Source organism: Jaculus jaculus, unplaced genomic scaffold, assembly GCF_020740685.1.
Source record: "Jaculus jaculus isolate mJacJac1 unplaced genomic scaffold, mJacJac1.mat.Y.cur u25, whole genome shotgun sequence".
Taxonomy (NCBI): Eukaryota; Metazoa; Chordata; class Mammalia; order Rodentia; family Dipodidae; genus Jaculus; species Jaculus jaculus.
The window spans coordinates 1,548,473-1,566,765 of NW_025423515.1; the positions used below are offsets into that span (position 1 = coordinate 1,548,473).

Consider the following 18,293-nt stretch of genomic DNA (forward strand, 5'->3'; position numbering starts at 1 on the left):
CTTTGTAGGCAAGCGCCTTAACCACTAAGCAATCCTCCAGCCCTGTTTTTTTTTTTTAATTGCAGTTATATTACACAAGTAAGGTAACTGAGTCACTGACTACCATGTGACTGAACACAATCTTCAGCCCTCTCTTCTATTCCCTGAAGGTCAGGTCAGTCTGACCCACCCTGGATTAAACCCCAACTTTGACCCAGACTTGCTTTCTCTGGTGACCAGTCCCTATCCTGAGGCATCATCACCACCTAGATATGATCCAGAGGACCACGAAGTGACAAAGACACTGTCACTTATGAAACTCTGAGGACCTAATGGTCATCTCTCAGAGACAGAGAAGAAAACCAGGCAAATTCTCCCTTATTGCAACACCACCATATTCAACTTGATTTAAAATGAGTTTTAAGTTCTAGAGAGAAACACCATGAAACTTCTCGTAAGGAAACTGGAGTTGAAATATGGACCTGGACTTACATCTGAAATTTCTAGTCATGAAACTTTCGGCCAATTACCCTGTCTGCCTCAGTTCCCTCATTCATAAGATGAGGGTGCGATTAGGGAAGGACGAGTTGTGTTCTTGCCCAAATGGCGTCCTCCGAGCTGTGCTCACCTCAGAGTTTGATCTGTGTGAGAATTTACTGTTATAAACGGTTTGAAGGATTCTTTCCTCCTCCATCACACCTTCTGTTAAGAGAAGTACTCCCAGAGGCAGGCAGAGTTACACGTTGCTTTGAGTCTTGTTTCCAAAAGGGTTTCTGGTCCAGAGGCCAGCAGAATTTTGCATGTGAAGACTAGGCTTACTGCAGATAGGGAAAGCGAAGACCCTGTCACAGTAGTGGTTTGGAAATGCAGCTTCAACTCAGATGCTTCTCCAAGGGAAAGTATTGATCCCATGACGTTCTTTGCTGGAGGCGAGCTACATACCCCTTTGCCTGCTTTGACAGCTTTTTTTTTTAATTTATTAGTTTTCTTTTCAGCAAATACAGGCAGTTTGGTACCATTGTTTAGGCTTATCCATGATCTACCCCCTCCCAATGGACCCTCCTTGTTGATGTAAATGGGTCGTGCATTGTGGAGTTAGTCCACAGTTTTTGGTATGTTAAATGTCTCTGCATAACATGACCCAACATGGGACTCTGGCATTCTTTCTGCCCCCTCTTCCGCAAAATTTCCCTGAGCCATGTTGGGTTCATTTTTGGTCTGCTTCAGTGCTGAGGTGTTGGGGGTCTCTGAGGCTCTGGCTCTCTGATTTGGTAGGAGTTGATTTTTCTCTGTGTTGGTCTCCTTCCCCTTTGTGCTGGTATCCAGTTCATCAGGAAAACATCACCCTTGCTTATTTCGCCGATTATCCTTAGTTTCAGTCTAGCCCCTTTGAGGTATGTTGGGGCAGCTCTCTCCTTAGGATCTGCATCTATCTGAAAAAGAGAAGCAGATTCTCCAACGGAGAGTAAGTTAGCACCCATAAAATTGAGATAACACTTTTTTGATAGTGAGTTTGATAGGTGTAGGCCCTCTTGTACCACATGATTAATGGTAGCTTGATAATGGAGCGTGGGCTTATGTTTGGTATGGTTCTGCCTTGTTTCCCAGCTCTAGCTATGGGTCTCCTACCACTGAGGGGATGAGTTAGCCAAATCAAGAGCAGTTGTTCCCCACCATGGCTGTGTGCCACTATTGCACTTGTGTGGGCATCACATCAGGTTATTTGTTGCTAATTAGGTTAGACAATGAGTTGCTTGGACAGATATTGGTCATTTCCCCCAGTCGCCCATGTAGCACCTTCTGGTACTAGACACACTGACTGTCTGGGGACTGAATCTCTCCTGGCTTCCAGCCATTTCATTCCATTTTAGGTGTCAGCTGCGTATGGAGTCTTCAGCAATAGGGTCTTACCACTGGCCTTTGGTGGGTCATCAAGTACTCTGACAGAAGTCTGTCATTGTTTTGGGAAACCTTGTAGGTTTCTCTGATCAAAAGCTCATTGTGGATGGTAGCCCCAAGCTGGAAGTGGGGGTTACAGGTCACTGTCCACTAAGAAATTGAGGAAGAACATAACTAATATACAAGAGTTAGAGAGGAGAGAGATAGAGGGGAGAGGGGGAGAGGGAGAGAGGAAAGATGTAGGAGATTTAGGTTAGTCTTGATCCTACCCTCTCCAGTGTCTTGTGGTTCAGGTGTTTCCTGTAAGGGTCTAGTGAAGGTTCAGCCATTTGGTCTGTCTTTTAGGAAGTAGAATTTTATGGTACTATTGCCGTTAGGGTCCAGATTACTGTTTTCCACCCTTCGATGCCCTCCCTGCCCTCCCATCCATCCTATTGTCTAGTCCATGAGGTGCTTGCTGGGTATGTAAGGTATCTTGGGTAGATTCAGGTAAGGTGTCGTAGATGAGTGAGACTATGTGTCAATTTTTTTTCTGTGATTGGGTAAGTTTGCTGAGAATGATCTGTTCCAGGTTCAACCATTTTTCCTCAAATTTCTTTATGTAGTTTTTTCTTACTGCTGTATAGAATTCCATTGTGTAGATATACCACATCTTTGTTACCCATTCTTCTAATGATGGACATCTGTGTTGATTCCAGCTTTGAACTATTACGAATTGAGCCGCTACAAACATGGTTGAGCAAATCTCTCTGGCCTTTGGTTTGAAGGTTTTAGGGTAGATGCCCAGTAAGGGTATAACTGGGTCTGTTGGTATTTCTATAGTCAGCTTTTCCAGGAGTCTCCATATTGCTTTCCAAAGTGGTTGTACCATCCTGCATTCCCACCAACAGTGGATGAGTGTCCCTGCTTCTCCACATCCTCGCCAGCATTTATTTTCATTTGACTTTTGATGTTGGCTATCCTTATTGGGGTAAGGTGGAATCTCATAGTTGTTTTAATTTGCATTTCTCTGATGATTAGGGATGATGAACATTTTCTTAAGTGTGTGTTTGCCATTTGTATCTCTTCCTCTGTGAATTGCCTGTTCAACTCTGTGCCCCATTTTGTGAGTGGGGTATTTGTCTTCTTATTATTTAGACTTTTGAGTTCTTTGTAAATTCTAGAAATAAGGCCTCTATCAGTTGGATAACCTGCAAATGTTTTCTCCCATTCTGTGGGTATTCTATTGGCCTTGCTTATTATATGCTTGTCTGTAAAGAAACTCTTCAGCTTCATATGATCCCAATGGTTGAGTGACTATTTAAGAACTTGAGCCACTGGGGTTTTGTTCAGGAAGTCTTTTTCCATTCCTATATCATGGCAAGTACTTCCTAAATTTTCTTCCAGTAGTATTCGAGTTTCTGGTCTTGCATTTTACAGTCTGTGTGTTTCTCTGCTTATTGCTTGCATTCTATCACTAAACAAATGCCTAATATGGTCAATTTTTAATCATTAAAACAAGAGAAAAGACCCAGAGTTATTAAGATTGGCTGCAGCTGGGCAAATCTGTTGTGATTGGGAAGCTTCCTCTGGTTTTATTTCCTGGAAATACAGTACAGAATCAATAGGTTTTCTTCTGTGTGGAGGAGAACAGAGAAATGTTTCCATGCCCCACTGGCTGACAGCAAACTAAAACCCCAAGATTAAAAACTGGTTTCTCACCAGGCATGGTGGTACATGCCTTTAATCTCAGCATTTGGGAGGCAGAGGTAGGAAGATGGCCATGAGTTCAAGGCCACCCTGAGAGTTCATGGTGAATTGCAGATCAGCCTGAGCTAGAGAGACCCTACCTCGAAAAGAAAAAAAAAAAAAAAACTGGTTTCTCTACAGAAATGGAATCCTGTGAAGCAGAGGCTAGGCTTTGTATGAACAGAGTAAGCATGCTGCTCACAACGCTGACCTATCCACAAGTCCTGCAGAGCCTACTGAGGGCAAAACTAGGTGCAACCCCATTGAACGCTGTAAATCATGCGTCTACTCGCATGTTCTGCAAATGAACACTGTGGCACAAGACTAGCTTTCCAAATGCTAATGGTGGGGGTAGAAGGCAGAGGCACATCTGTGAAGACCAGCTGCGTTCCTCAGCCACTGCAAGGGCAATGGATAATGCTTCGTCTTAGGTTAACATTTACAGGTCATGTGTAGATCCACCGGCCTGAACCTCACTAAGTAAAGGATTTAAAACCATCTCCCTCCCATCTGTGTGTGATCCTTTGATTCCAGTACTCACGTATCGCCTGTCATTCCAGTAGCCCTTCACTTTCTAGTTAGCAGCACATCTTTTATAGTCGTGGCCCATGCTAGGTTTGGGTGGACCCTGCAGGGCTGCACCTCTTCTCAGTGTTAGGACCTGAGCTGGCAGCTTAGATCTGGACACAGTGACCTGCCGGGAGGTTTAGAAACACTTAACATGAGGCGCTCTGTGAGGAGGGATAGAGATCTACCCGTGCATGTGATAGCATCTAGACAGGAGGTCCTTTCTGGTCAGCTGCTAGAAGGAAGCCCTGTTGTCACAGTCATTTCATCCTGGGAAAATTCTCCTTGTGCTGCTTCAGGTCCTTGGTGTGATAAGAGAGCAGCTAAGATTCACAGTTGTGCATCTTTTCTTCCCCAGAACACAACGAATGGCCTTTATTTCGGTATCATCCACATTTCGGCATCTAGTGGTCACACAATGATGTGGCAGGAGGCCAGGTACACCACTGACCCCAAGCTCCTTCGTGTCCCCGCAGAGGTCTGAGCAGCAGCAGCAGCACCCACACTAGAATCCTCCGGTCAAGGTCCTCTTGTTCCAGCTGTCAGGTTCCACACTAGACCCGTCAGATGGTCAGGGTGTCCTCCGAGCCCTGCGCAAAACCTTCTTCAACAATGTTTAAAACAAATCAGCTACAGGCCAGGGGAAGGGCTCCGTGGAGCCATGTGCCTGCAGTGTCCTCGTGGGCCCTTCTCCAGGTGTGACCACGAGCTCTCCCGGTGCTGGCAGGTCTGCGTCACCTCATCAAACCTGAGCTGACGGCGCATCATCTGATGGTGACTGCAGCCTGGTGGCGAGTAACGAACAGTTCCAGAACTAAGCGAGGGAGGCCCGACTCTTCCAACCTTATCTGATGGCGTCTGGCCACAGCAAGGAAGAGTCGTGAAGTGTGGGCTGGTGACAGGCAGCAGGGAGTGGAGGAGAGAGAAAGCAGCACCCCTCGGTAAAGGGGGGGAGGAGACGGGAGACCCTGAACTCCTCACCCAAGGCCCATTTCAGAGAACAGTGGGTTGCAGTCGATGTGTTTGCCAAGAGTGAGAGTGGACGAGGGTGGGGACAGGATAGTGGCTTGGAAGAGGGTGTCAGTTAAGACTTAAGAAAGCAGGGGTACAGGTCAGCACCCCCCAAACCCACCAGTAGTGCTACAGGCTGCTACCTGAAGCCTTCCCACATCCTCTAAGGAGCAGCCCAGCAGGGGGCAGTGGCGGGAGGCCAGGGGAGAAGCAGACCCAGGCCCATAGCCAGCAGCAAGGTGACTGCGTGACGAGTCTATCACAGTTGTGTGAGATGTGCCCCACTGCTCCTGATGGGAACCGACTCAAATATACCTTCTCGATCCCAGAAGTACAACTATGCGGACGGAGGTTACACTTGACAGGATGGTCTGTTACATAGCATAGCTTAGAGCTCTAAATGGACAAAACAAATGAGTATCACATACAGCATCTTAAGATCAACTGCCTTTGAGTGGCAGCTCCCTTTCCAGTACTTTGAGGTCTGGAAAATGCACTACTGTGGAAAACGCAGGCTGCTTAGATTGGATGGGGCGGGACCTGGGGCTCTGAGAGATTAGCTGCTGTGACACGTCCTTCCAGCAGCTGAGGGAGTTTCATGTTCTCTCCAGATGTCAAGAGGCGCCGCAGCTCCAGCAGGATGACTGATGCTGTAGGAGTTCTGCCACTTGGCCAGCGTGGACATGGCTCTTGGGCCCAACACTCCATTTGAACTGTTAACTCCATTCATACTAATTTTTGTTGCAAATCTTACAAAGGGGGTGCTTCTGGGTATTTAGGTCAACATTTTATTTTAAGGCTGGGTATTCGGTTTTCATAAATTGTCCTTTGAGGCCCAATTATCATACCTGTCCATCTGGTAAAAGCCATCTCCCAGTCCTTTCTGGCCTTCTTCCAGCAATCAGAAATTGCGAGGGACTTTTACTCCCGAGCCCCTGGTGGCTGCCATCTTGCATTGCTGTCGCTCGAAGACCGGCCCCTTCACTCCCCTGTGGTTCCCTGGGCTCAGGTGCGCAGGATCACATGCAGACGCAGTCACCAGCTGTGCATCTTTGAGCCAAACACTGCAGATACTAATCCCACAGAAGATATGGGGAGACACTAATCTCTTAGATTTTTGTGGTCCACCGAGGCACAAGAACAACTTTAGATATCGCTGTATTGCAGTCTAGAGATCATGCTACCGTCTGGACAGTTTTGAGAATCCTCAGCAGAGGTTTTATTGCTTTATACATTATAGCCCAGAAAAGGCAGAATAGAATGTGTAATGGGGCATCTGGGCACAATTTCAAACTTGAAATAAAATAAGCCATGTCAAGTTCTATATACTATTCTTTGAAGGTAACAATGCAGTGAATCAGATTTGCTATTGTAGATTGTAAGTAGGCTTTTGAAGTCAGGCACAGTGGTGTATGCCTTTAACCCTAGCACTTAGCAGGCAGAGGTAAGAAGACTGCTTTGAGTTTGAGACCAGTCTGGGACTACAGGATGAGCTCCAGGTTAGTCTGGACTAGAGTGAGACCCCACCTCAAAGAAAATAAAAACAAACAAAAGGCTGAATGCCTCTTTTTCTTTGGGGCTGGAGAGATTGCTCAGTGGTTAAGGTGCTTGCCTGCAAAGCCTAGGGACCCAGGTTTGATTCTCCAGTACCGATGTAGAGCCACTTGCAACAGCTGGAGGCCAGGCATGCCCATTTTCTCTGTCTCTTTCTCTCATCTCTCTCTGCTGGCAAATCAATAAATGAATAAATACTCTTTAAAAGCAGATTTGTTGAGTGAAGCTCAGTTCTCCTTCAAATTTCCCCTTGATCTTCTTATTAATAATTTTGTGACCTGTGAAGAGCCTAGGAATGCTTCCTAGTGTTTTATTATTAAAGCCTTGTGGTGATTTGATTCAGGTTTCCCCCATAAACTTAGGTGATCCGAATGCTAGGTTCCCAGTCGATGGAGATTTGGGAATTAATCTCTTCTGGAGGCAGTGTATTGTTGGGGGCGGACTTATGGGTGTTATTGCCAGTTTCTCCTTGCCAGTGTTTGGCACACTCTCTTGTTGCTATTGTCTACCTTGTGTTGCCCAGGGGATGGTGTCATGCCATCATTTTCCCCTGCCATTGTAGAGTGTCTCCTTGAGCCTGTTAGCCAAAATAAACCTCTTTTTCCCACAAGCTACTTCTTAGTTGGGTGATTTCTACCAGCAATGTGAACCTGACTGCAACAGTAAAATGGTACCGAGGAGTGGGATTGCTGCTAGACACCTGACTGTGTGGCTTTGGCCTTTTGGAGCTGCTTTTTATGAGAAATGTGGAAGGATTTGAAACCTTGGCCTAAGAGATGGCTTTCAATGCTGTAAGTACAGTTTGATGGACTGTTGTCATCGTTGAAGGTGCTGAATGCAGTAAGAACTATGGGCTGTGGCTTATGAGGGTGAGAAAGAGCTTTGCTTGGACTGGGCTATCAGTTTGTGTGAGAAGCTTGCTGTTAAGCCCATGTCCTGAGAAGTTGTGCAGGGTTGCTTTGCATAGAAATGAACTGGTATGAGCAGAGGGGTATGGCACAGGAAAAAAGTCTTTGGTGAATTTCTACCCATTCAACCACAATTGAGAGATTGCAACCATTGAGACTGGCCAGCTGACCTGCAGTGGGAAAACAAGAATGAAGACTCTTTTGAAGGGGCCTGAGTGATCAAGGAGTGTCCTGTTCTTCAAAGTCTGTATTATTCCCCCCTGGAGTATGAGAAATGCAGGAAAGACAGGGTCATTGGTCGTTGGGTTTTCAACATGGTCTTGTATTTTGAAAATGGCCATGGGCAGGGTGAAGCAGGTTTGATGGATGCTTGCATGGAGACCCCATGGAGTCATGAGGATGAACCGTGGGTTGCACTGGAGACCCAGTGGAGGTAGCAGGACCATGAAATGGCTGCTAAGGAAAGCTGCCGGCCCCCTGATGTAGTTTTCCAGGACTGTGAATAGCCTAGCTGGAGGAGTGGAAGTGGAACTCCAGAGACTTGTTGCTGGTTAGAATTATTGGACTTGGAGGTTTGTCACTGGCTACAGTTGTTGGACTTGAAGCTACAGAGTTTGATGTTTGCCCTGGTTGTTTTAAATTTTTTATTGGCTGAATATTTATTTTCTATAGCCAATGTCATCTTTTGCAGTGTGTGTTTATTCTGTCTCATTATGGGCTTTGGTGGGATTTTTTGGTATTATGGCTCAGTTAAAAGACCTTAGACTATGGGGATGTATGAACATCATTGGGATTGTTAAGAACTATGGGGACTTTAAAGTTAGATTAATATACTGCATTTTACATCATGTATGATTATCAGTTCATGGGGGCCAGGGGCAGAATGTGGTGGTTTGATTCAGGTGTCCCCATAAACTTAGGTGTTCTGAATGCTATGTTCCCAGCTGATGGCACTTGGAAATTGAAGCCTCCTGGAGGTGGGGTATTGTTGGGGTGGGCTTATAGGTGTTACAGCTAGTTTCCCCATGCCAGTGTTTGCCACACTGCCCTGTTGGCTCTTCTCCACCTTATGTTGGCCAGTGGGTGATGTCCACCCTCTGCTCATATCATCATTTTCCCTGCCATCATGGAGCTTCCCCTTTCAGCCTGTAAGCCAAAATAAACCTCTTTTCTCCCACAAGATGTTCTCGGTTGGGTGATTTCTACCAGCAATGCGAGCCTGACTGCAACAAGCCTGCTTAAAGGTTTCTAGTTCATATTCTTTCATGACATGCACATTGTTGTGTAGCCTAAACAAGTAGTTTCACTACTCTGGGGGTTACATTGTTTTAATTTATAGGCAACAGTTCTGTACTGGGTGGATAGTTGTCACAGTGTGTCCACTGGAGTTGTTTGAATGCTATGACCTGACCTTCCGCTGGCTTCTGAGAGTTGTTGCACTTAGGGGAATCAGGTGGCAGTGAGCCTTCACAGTTCAGCCCTCGAGCAGCTCCCCTGGAAGCAGTTTTTGAATTGCTTGGTTGAGGTTGGTAATGCTGCATGGTTTTTTGAGGGTACCCACCTGAGAATCTCTTCTCTTGGCTGTAGCCACATCACTGGAAAACAGTGGGAGCTCTGTAGTGTTCATTGGCCAGAGCAGTGAAAATAACAAATGAGTGATCAGGCAAGTCTAGGAGATTCTGTGTTAGCAATACATGGAGATTTTTACTGCAGCATGTTAAAGTAGAAAGCACATGCCTCAAACTAACAGCTAGAGAGATACGTGTGTAGTAATGCAAAGCTCTTTCTTGAACTGGTCCAGTTCTAGCTGTGTTGTCCCTACAGTGGCCACTGGTGACCGGCAGCTGCTGAACCTTGAAACAGGGCAGCGCTGAACAGAAACTTGAAATATCAAATGCACCAGACTTTGAAGAACTAGCTTGAAAAAAGTATGAAGCTTAACCTCATCATTTTTATATGGATTACATGTTGAAAGCTAATGGGTTAAATGTATAATGAGAATTATCTCCACCTGCCATCTCTTTCTAAGGTGGTTACCTGAGTTGTGTAGCTGTGGATAGAGCTCATAGTCACGTTCCTTTATTTGTCAGCTGGCCCTGCCCTAGACATCAGAAACGACTCGTCTCTATCACGTTTAAGTTTTTACCACGTACATCACTGCAGGAAAAGAAACTAAAATCCATGTGTTGGGGCAGCACACACCTCCGTCTTTCTGATGTAAGGGGCATTTCCTTTTGGAGCTCTCTGCCTCTATAGAGACATAGCCTTTGAGTCCTGAGTTGATAGATGATGGATGGATGGATGGGTGGTTAGATGGATGGATGGATGGATGGATGGATAGATAGATAGATAGATAGATAGATAGATAGATAGATAGATAGATAGATGGATGGATGGATGGATGGGGACTAAAAGCCTGATAAGGTTTCAGTCTGAAAAGTCTCACCACCCTCTATATTTACCTGCCTGAGGAGCAAGGTGCAGAGCATTCAGGGTCAGTTTACACAGTCATAACTAAATATGAACTGAGGCTCTTTATTATAATGCTGGCCTCAGCACTGAGCTGCTTTTCTCATGCCTGCAGACTCTGGTTAGGCCCATGAGATCATCCATCTCAGAGAAGAGGCACAGCAATGCTCACTGCTGTCTGCATGGCTCCTACCACTGCTGTGACCTCATAGAAGCCCACAGGGAACTAGGTCTGGTCCTCAGCTCTTCCCAGTCAGGTGATGAGATGGCTGTTGTGTTGGAATGTGATTCTCTATTGTGTGAGGACTGGCGTGACCTCATAGAAGCCCACAGGGAACTAGGTCTGGTCCTCAGCTCTTCCCAGTCAGGTGATGAGATGGCTGTTGTGTTGGAATGTGATTCTCTATTGTGTGAGGACTGGCGTGGGAATGAACATGTGTAGATTTAATGTGGGGATGGACACCCATGCTGACCAGGGGACCCACACCCTGAGTTCTGGCTTGGGACCTCCCACTGAGGAACTAGAGTAACTTCATGCACCCCAGGACTTCTCATCTATGAAATCTCATGTCAAACTATCCAGAGATTGAAGGAAAGGCTCTGTTCATATGTGCATAAATCACACATCCTGAGATAGTTCAGTTCTATCTGTCCTCTTTGACTGGTGGAGAGTGACAGCAAATAGCCCTCCTTGGTGAATGCTACCCTACAGGAGAATGGTTTCATGCTGCAGAGCTACTGGCTGACCCATGGCAAGGGGAGAGGGGCAGGGACACCCAGTCTTAACTACTTCCCACCAAACATGGATTTTAACAAGCCTTTGTGATAGCTTGAGCAGTAAACACTGACTAGCCATTGATAAAAGAAAAGTTCAGATCCTTTTACTGGTTCATATGCGTGATGATTGGGTGTTCACGCTCTTGCGTGACGTGTGCCTCCCACTAAACCTTGTTACGCTCTGGCACATAACCCATCTGACGTAAAAAAAAAAAAGAAAGAAAGAAAAGTTCAAGTTTCCGTCTCATAAAACTGCAAGTGACCAAGTTGAAGTCTCAGGGGTAACATGTTGGGCTAGTTTTGGCAAAGGAGTCTGCCATTTGGGAGTAGGGACTGGGAGAGGGGGAAGTATGTCATAACGGAGGAGATACGTGCAGTAGGTAATAATGAAAACATTCTTTCTTACAGGAGAAGTACGGAAAGGATGGCTTTGCTGGTGCTTGCAGCCACATGACAGCAAAGTCAATGGCTGCCCCTCCCAGATGCAGACTGAGGTCACTTCTGGTTCTGGTGGTAACTGCTCTGTCCACCCTTGTGTCTTCATCATTGGTGGAAACATTATAACTGCATTCAGGAAAAAAACAATAATATTGACACGTAAAGAGATTTTTAAGAAAACAAGAATTTGTTTCCTGTCCTCTTGTATATCTGAAAGTCCAGTTTTAGCAGCACAGTTGAGAAACAGTTTTATCCAACTGAAGCTTGGTTTGTTTGTTTGCTTGTTTGTTTGTTTGTTTGTTTGTTTAAAGAAAACTTTTTTGTGAGCCTTAGGGAATTCTCTGGAAAATGTACTCGAAGGTTACATTCCCAACTCAGAAGACTTTGGGGCATGCTGTATTTTAAGAGGACAATTTGTAAGTTTGACTATAAAGGAAGCTGAGGCCATGTTTTGATGTTTATGGTTATTTTTCCGCTCTAATTCTAATGTGCTATAAGCAGTTATGTGTCCCACTGCAAAATAAAAAGCAGCTAGCACATGCAAATGTAGTATCTGTCTTTCAGTGCAACGTGAGGGAAAGTGGGCCTCACAGGACCCCGGATAACTGATGGACACTCTCGCAGGCCATGACTGGGTGAGAAGCCCTTAGACGAACCTGAGTTGAAGCCAGCTGAAGCATCACTGTGGCACTCCACAGTTAGTTGGTTATAGGTAGAAAACAATTTTACTACCTAATGATGTCAACTATCAGGTGTACATATTTGAAATTAATCATGTTGTCTTTATCTTTTACTGAGGCCTTAAAGCAAGATATATATGGCTTGTTTTCCCTAAGTAGTGTTAGCTCTATTATTAACATCATAGACCTAGATCTTCAAAATCAGATCCTAAGAAGCCTCATGTGCCGACAGAAAGCGCTGCACCACATTGCTGTGGGCAGGCAGGAGGAAGAGTGTCCAACCAATATCATGTCCTGAAAAGCAAGCGTGCATACCTGTGAGGAATAGATGACTGCCTGTAAGTATTCTGCAGTCTGATGGCACTTTGGGCAGTTGGCACACCCAGTACCTTTCTTTTACGTTACCTGACAGAGGTAGCTCTGATTGGGGAAGGGGAGAGAGATGTGTTGCCCTCTCTTTCAAAACTGATTCCTGCCAGGCTGCTGTCATTTTCCTGACTGGTGTCTACTCCTGGTTATAGTGTCTCAGCCAATGTTTAGAGAACTTTGGTATGAATGCCATCAGTGATAGAATGTGACAGTGCGAAAGGGAAAGATGGTTTGTGGAGTTAGAATGTTGACGTGGGGTTTGGGCGGGGAGTTGGCTAGCGTAGACACTCAGGATGGGACGGGACTCAGCATAATGCATGTGGCTTCTCAGAGGTGCATCTACTACTCTCTTGAGCAGATGCTAAAGTGCATATTTGAAGCCTGGTTTCACATGTCAGGGTCAGGAGCTGCAACGATTGCTTATTGGAAGCTGTGCTGCACCTGAACTGAATAGAGAAGAGTCTCCTCCGTGCACAGGGACTGGGAGCATGAGCTTGCTTTCTGCCTGCAGAAGGCTAGAGGAGAAAGACTAGCCCACAGTTCATGCTAAGATTACCCTTTGCCCACTTAGGTTTGCTTTGGGAAATTAATGGGCTCGGTAAAGAAGGGGAAGAAATCTAGGAAAGCTAAGAGACCAGCAAAGCCGGGACCACCAGTCTGAGGAAAAACAGGGCTTTGGGAGGTGGGCAAGGAGTTGGCAAAGTGACAAGTAGACACACACACAAGGTGAATGTCTCTGAGTGTATTTTACTGAAGTAGAGCATCCGGTTATACACAATTCTGGCTGCATAAGCTTAGCCTTTGTTTATTTATGTGGTACAATTTCTATGAACAGCCTGTTTGAGGAATCGAGGCACAAATACATTGAGTAAAGATTACAATCACATATTTAATAGTTAATATCTCACCAAAATTAGTGTTAGATAGTCAATGGTTACAAATGACTTTTGGTTTTTAGCCTGCTTCAAGCATTAGTTTTAACAATAGTTCTAACAGGGCGACTTATTTTCTTCCTTGAACCATGCCATAAAAATGTAAGCAAGCACCAAGGTGGCCTCAACTTATCAAGTCTGACCACAAAAGTTAAAGATTACCAACAAACTTGCTTTCCACCATTATTTATTAGTGTATCCCAGTTCCCACACACTCCTGTATAAGGTAAGATAACGAATGGTTCATCAATTGGTTCTGGTTCTCGGAATTCTGACTATGGCTTGAAACAACAGTGGGGTCTTCAGAGGAAGTGTCACACCATCAGGTGACTCAGTTTTTGGAAACTGTTCCATATCTAATTTCCTTCCGTGTGTGTCTACTAAATTGTGAAAGAACATCATGCTGCTGCCATGTGTCAGGAACAGAACAGTAGTGATGAAGAAAACAGCTATTAGAGAGCAGCAAAAGGCACTACAAGCCTGGAGAATGCACGTCCTTCCAGGAGGCTTTCTTCCTTGAAGCTTTCATCTCAGCCTGGTGAACAAGTCATGCAGACTCCACTGGAGTTGGCGTGGCAACAGACCTATCCATTTTGCTCACTTAGTGTTGGAAGTACATTCATACTCACATACTAAGCTCCTCAGCACCAACATGTTTCAACATCAGGATTTTTTAAGGCAAATGCTTGCATATCGAAGTGTATTTATCAGTGAAAAGTCCCATTATGACTCTTACTTTAAACATATATTCAATGAGTCCAAAACACTTGGAATGCCAGTCATTGTGAATGTTTCTTACAGAGCATATTTTGTTTTTAATTGAGGTATCTTTGTACCTCTACACTGAACTAATTACATATGGGTTGTATTGGAGTGATCCACTGTAGACAGCTATTGATAGCCACTGCAGCATACAGCAGCTCTATGGCCACAGAAGAAACTGGAACCCTTGATGTTAAAAGAGCAGACTTAGGGGTGGAGAGATGGCTTGGCGGTTAAGCGCTTGCCTGTGAAGCCTAAGGACCCCGGTTCGAGGCTCGGTTCCCCAGGTCCCACGTTAGCCAGATGCACAAGGGGGCGCACGCGTCTGAAGTTCGTTTGCAGGGGCTGGAAGCCCTGGCGCGCCCATTCTCTCTCTCTTCCTCTATCTGTCTTTCTCTCTCTGTCTCTCGCTCTCAAATACATAAATAAAAAAATTTAAAAAAAAAGAGCAGACTTTAGCAATGGATTCATGGATTCAACATACAAATAAACTTTGAATGTTGGAAAGTTTGGAAATCTTGAGTTACCAAACCCTCAATTTGTGGACAAGTTACTGCTTAAAGAAACAGTGGAAGGCTAGAGAGATGGCTTAGCAGTTAAGTCACTTGTTTGAAAAGCCTAAGGACACAGGTTCAATTCCCTAGTACCCACATGAGCCAGCTGCAAAAGGTGGAACATGCATCTGGAGTTTTTCTCTATCTGTTTCTCTCATTAAGTAATGTAAAATATATTTTATTTATTTTTTAAAAATATTTTATTTATTTATTTCAGAGAGAGAGAGAGAGAGAGATACAGAAATAGGCAGGTAGACAGAGAGAATGGGCGTGCCAGGGCTTCCAGCCACTGCAAACGAACTCCAGATGCGTGCGCCCCCTTGTGCATCTGGCTAACATGGGTCCTGGGGAATCGAGCCTCAAACTGGGCTCCTTAGGCTTCACAGGCAATCGCTTAGCCACTAAGCCATCTCTCCAGCCCATATTTTATTTGTAAATAAAAAGAAACAGTGGAAAGAATCTTAAATGGAGACAATAAATTACAGAGCTTATAAAAAAAAAAAAAAGCCCACTCAGTACATTATCATTCAGTGTGTGTCGGCTTGACATGCTGAGTTTAGAACACTCACTTGTTCCTGGGGCTGGGAAATGATGGCAGTGTTTTACTCATCTGACTTCCTGTTGGAAAGCTTATAAGCAAAATTTGTTCACCATTTTTTCTCCTTCAGTTCCTATGTTTTCATATCACAGGTATAGGAGCTGCTGGGTGAGCTTGAGTTTCAAGAAGCATCTCATTATAGTTAACCTTCTGCTTCAAAAAGCACAAGTTTAAGTTCACTTAGGACTGTCAAAGCAAGTCTAACCTTGCCCTACTTACTGCAGAGAGATGCTGCCACATTTATGACAAGCACATCCATTGATCTAGTCTAGATCTTTGACCAGAATATGTTTGATAGAGCATAGCGAATTTTAATAGTTTAGGAAGGATGAGATACACAGCACAAAGAGGTAATAAATAATTTGCCAACTAAATATTTTTCATATTTCATTTTTCAAACCTCTAATAGACATAAAAAATTATATTGGTTATTTGTCACTAAGCATAGCAAACTATATCCACACTGCCCTATTTGAGGGCCACAGCACTGAATTTAGGAGACTAACTCCTAGAATTTTCTTACACAGAAGTGGGCAAACTTCCTGAAGAAGAGCCTGAAAAATAGACTAACCTTAGAGTTTTCCTACCCAAGGATCAGTAAATAGCTTTGGGAAGTAGCCCAAGGAAAAAAAAAGAAGCTACAGAGTTTACTTTAAGCCATTGGTAACTTGCTGCATCTGCTGTCCCCACTGCTATGATCTTAATGTTTGTTTCTGCATGCAGGTACTCACCAAATTTTTATTGAATGGCTAAAACCCCTTAATACGAACACAAGTAGTACTTTATATGAGCAAAGGGAAAAGGACTTTCAACTTTGGATAATCCTTGCTGAACCATGCTGATACCTAACAATCATATACTGTGGTCACAAAAGCTGTCACAGTAAGCCCACCTCTTCTGTGGGTCCATAGTTAATGATAATGATCCTGGAAATTTGGCAAAGAACATAGCTTAAGAGAAGTCATAGCAGCTTGCGAGGTTAAACCGCGGGCTGAGGAGCGCCGCTGGCGTCTGGAGCGTGATGCCTTGAGCCTAGGAAACTATGTGAAGCAACACCCTGAATTCTAAAAGACATAATTCACCATGGGACAGCAACTTTCAGATCAGACACAATTGGTTATTAGCAAGTTACCAGAAAAAGTAGCAAAACACATCACCTTGGTTCGAGAAAGTGGCTCCCTAACTTACGAAGAATGTCTTGGAAGAGTAGCTGAACTTAACGATGTAACTGCTAAGGTGGCTGCTGGCCAGGAAAAACATCTTCTCTTTGAGATACAACCTGGGTCGGATTCCTCTGCCTTTTGGAAAGTGGTTGTACGGGTGGTCTGTACCAAGATTAACAAAAGCACTGGCATTGTGGAAGCATCACGGATCATGAGCTTAAATCAGTTTATTCAGCTGTATAAAGACATCACAAGTCAAGCGTCAGGAGTGTTGGCTCAGGGTGCCACCTCTGAGGAACCTGATGACGCCTCATCCTCTGTCACACCTTGTCAGGCTGGTCTGTGGATGGGCAGGGTGAAGCAGCCGACGGATGAGGAGGAGTGCTGTATCTGCGTGGACGGGCGCGCTGACCTCATCCTGCCTTGTGCTCACAGCTTTTGTCAGAAGTGCATTGATAAGTGGAGTGATGGACACGGGAATTTGTCGCCTACAGATGACTGGAGCAAATGAGTCGTGGGTGGTGTCAGATGCACCCAGGGAAGAGGACATGGCGAACTATATTTTGAACATGGCTGATGAGGCAGGCCAGCCCCACAGGCCGTGACTTGGTGGGAAGACTTCCATTTGATACTGTGGGCTATGGTCACTGTAGTCACACTGAAGGAATGGGGGAAGTTATGGCACACACAGGAAAAACCACTTTTTCCAACTCTCTTATTTTTGCTACTCTGCAATATGTACCATTTTTAAACAAATTTCCCATGTCATCCATTTGTGGCAAACTAAAATTTGCTGTTTTAGGCCATATAGTCCTATGTATCTGTTCTAATGTGTCTTAGAAATCATTGCTCTTGAATTCTTTGCTAGCAGATAATAGCAATATTTCCAGAAACTTGACAGGGCAGGAGGAATACTTGGATATCTTTTCGGTTAGGTTTGAAATAAGTTGTGAATGTTAAAATGCTGTAGCCATCTAAAAAAAAAAAAAAAAAAAAAAAGAGAGAGATTTAAATGGTAAAAGCTGTAGACTATGTAACATCTAAGTGCGTGTTACTACTGCAGCTCTTTCTGCTGGAGCCTCAGGGTGCGTGTTCTGCCCCTGGTGGTTAATCATGCTCAACAGTGTGTACTTGGCATGATGCATGCGCTTCCTAACTATGAAACTTCAGCAGTGTGTTTTGGAACTATATATTTTTTACTAAAAAGTATGTTTTCTCCATGCTGTATAACTTGGGTAAGGACTTTAGAATTTCTACTTTTTCTTATTAATGGACTTCTGCTAGAAGAATCTTCTTGGCTGTTCTAGAAAGATTTCCAAAGCTGGATAACTTAATTGGATTTTACTGCTGCTTTAACAGCTTGGATTTCCAAGAGGAAAATCGTCATCACAGGCTGCATTCTGTATTTCTGGGTCCCAGTGAGTCGTTCAGTATTGGTTCAGAGTGCTGGCATTTTAAGGTAATGGCATCTCTCTGAAACTTCAAATTCCTTAATTTTTTTTTTTAATTTAAGAGAGAAAATCAGGTAAAGTTTTTGCACCATATATATGCAAAGTACCCCTGAAAACTAGAAGGTCTTTGGCTGGCTTACCGTTTCACTAGACTTCCCTCACAAGTCCCTGAGAAGGGATTATAACATTCAGTAGCACTTCGGCTATTTTTAACATTGCAGCCTCTAATAAAACCAGGGAATGAGGTCTCCTTTAAAGGCATTTTAGCATTCCATGTAAATTTTCTGACCTATGACGGGTAAGTTGTAGATGTTAATATTTTCCTAGCTAACAGGTATATTTCCTAAGTGTAAAGGTACACAGTTTAGGTTGCCGCTTATTGATGGCAGAAATTTGTGACTATTAAAATTTTCATAAGCACACAGATGAAATCCATTTCAAGTAAAAACATCTG

General features: G+C 44.3%; 1 non-coding gene and 2 pseudogenes across 1 annotated transcript; 2 read left to right on the top strand and 1 right to left on the bottom strand.

The window, feature by feature from the left end:
* Positions 1-5,703: 5,703 nt before the first annotated feature.
* LOC123457494 lies at positions 5,704-6,133 on the bottom strand (annotated as a pseudogene).
* A 4,857-nt stretch (positions 6,134-10,990) lies between these two features.
* Positions 10,991-11,095, top strand: LOC123457569. The gene has a single exon (XR_006635053.1). It is a non-coding gene; the product is annotated as a small nucleolar RNA U13 (small nucleolar RNA).
* Positions 11,096-16,308: 5,213 nt separating this feature from the next.
* LOC123457560 lies at positions 16,309-16,999 on the top strand (annotated as a pseudogene).
* Positions 17,000-18,293: the final 1,294 nt, after the last annotated feature.